At 38.8% G+C, this 1,998-nt stretch overlaps 1 protein-coding gene across 1 annotated transcript in view; it reads left to right on the top strand.

Annotated features, from left to right (window-relative positions):
• The window catches only part of Msr1 (macrophage scavenger receptor 1), a 65,155-nt gene that overhangs the window by 53,828 nt on the left and 9,329 nt on the right, over positions 1-1,998 (top strand). The window lies entirely within an intron of this gene.

Below are 1,998 nucleotides of genomic sequence, written 5' to 3'. Positions count from 1 at the left end.
TTTTCTTCATTTACATTTCAAATGCTATCCCGAATGTCCCCTATACCCTCCCTCCACCATGCTCCCCTACCCACCCATTCCCACTTCTTGGCCCTGGCGTTCTAGCTGCATATTCAGCAGAAGATGGCTTATTCAGCCATCATTGGGAAGAGAAGCCCCTTGGCCTTGCAAGCACTTTGTTTTGAGAACTTTATTCATGAGCACTGTGTGCCCATCCCTGTCTCTCCTCCCTCTTTCCTCTAACTCCTCCTGCCTATTGTCCAAATTCTTGAAAGTAGGCAATTTTTAACCATTTGGAAATCAAGTAGATACAAAAGCATGTGGGGGGGGGGGCAGGGAGGGGGAGGAATTCAGCCTAAAAGTTTTGAATCATTCTATCCTAGAAAGTAGATATAAAAAGGAAATACTATGTGAAATGCTTCCTGATAACAAATATTTTAAGTTTCACTTAAGCTCGTTCAGTTCATTGACAAATCAGGTGGTGCCATTGACCAGGAAGATAATGAATAAGGATGAGAGAGTCATTGATAAAACAACAATGACTTTATCCTCAGCGGATAAAGTTGCAGAATTGTTTCTGGAGACATCAGTTCAACATTTGTGCTGTACTCCAATCTGTCCTTGGAGGGCCGAGAGAAGGGCCCCAGACTTGTGTGAGTCCCCTAGGAGTAAGGCTTGTTATTTCTGTCATGCAGATTGGAAAACATGGGATGGTTCTTTGGCTACATGTACTTTAGTATATCTCACCCGGGTAGCAGCAACCAGTTAAAGGATTAGGGAAAGGATTTGCATTGGGAAATAGATTTAAATGTATGCTCTGAAATGTTCATTGTCAGCTGTTTCTTCTACATCAGCACCTTAGATCAGGCATTGTGTGTAATTAAAGATCTACAAAGGCTTTGATTCTGGATGACAAGAGATTGGGAGAGCACGTGCGTACTTGTATTTTCTTCTATGCCTTCTGTCCACTCCAGTCTTCATATCTGATAATCAGCTTTTCTGCAGCTGAAGTTGACAAAGTGTAAGTTCTAGTCTTCATGATTTTATAACTTTATTATTCTAAATGCACATGGTCAATCAGAAAAAAAAATGGAGAAGAAGCTGTATTGAGTTTTTACATTTTATCTCATCTAAAATTTTAGTATGGGACATATGTCAAGTTATCAACTCTGAATACTAGAATAAAGTCAGATGTTTTATATCCCTATAAGGGGTGTATGACTGATAGATATGACACCACAATTTATTGATAACTATGAACATGACTTTACACACACACTAATAATACTGACAACCACAATTACATCTGTTCCTGAAATGAACTCCATAGAAGAAAAGAAAAGATGGATCTGAGCAGAAATGACAGATTCTAAGTCTGCAAATGCATGTTCTAATGTGGTGACAAAACAATACACAATTATCATACATGTCTTGATGTGCAGAGTTTGTGCACACAAACTCAGTCCCGGGTCTAGTTTCGTTTAACTTATGCTGTGTACATAGGAATTGAAGAAAAAGGAATTTGAAAAAAAAACTATATTTAACATTATATATACACTGGATTGACATGGATACAAGCTTCTCATCCCTACCATATCTTCATCTTTTATTGTCCCTCAATATTTGTGAGTTTACAGAGTATGGAGTTTCGAGCCTATACTCAGAGCAGTAGAGATGCTGAGGCAGGAGGATAACAAATTCAAGGCCAGCCTAAGCTACCTAACAAGACCAGTCAAACAAAGAAACCAAACAGAAATAACAGCAACCATATGTGCAGATGTTAACCATCTTCTTGCCCTTACTTTTCAAAGTGAAATCTTTCTTTCTTTCTTTCTTTCTTTCTTTCTTTCTTTCTTTCTTTCTTTCTTTCTTTCTTTCTTTCTTTCTTTCTTTCTTTCTTTTTTTTTCCCAAGACAGGGTTTCTCTGTACAGTCCTGGCTGTCCTGGAACTCACTTTGTAGACCAGGCTGGCCTCGAACTCAGAAATCCGCCTGCCTC

This window comes from Mus pahari, chromosome 19, assembly GCF_900095145.1.
Source record: "Mus pahari chromosome 19, PAHARI_EIJ_v1.1, whole genome shotgun sequence".
Classification (NCBI taxonomy): Eukaryota; Metazoa; Chordata; class Mammalia; order Rodentia; family Muridae; genus Mus; species Mus pahari.
Note: the sequence above shows the minus strand (reverse complement) of the source record. Positions and strands in the feature narration are given on the sequence as shown.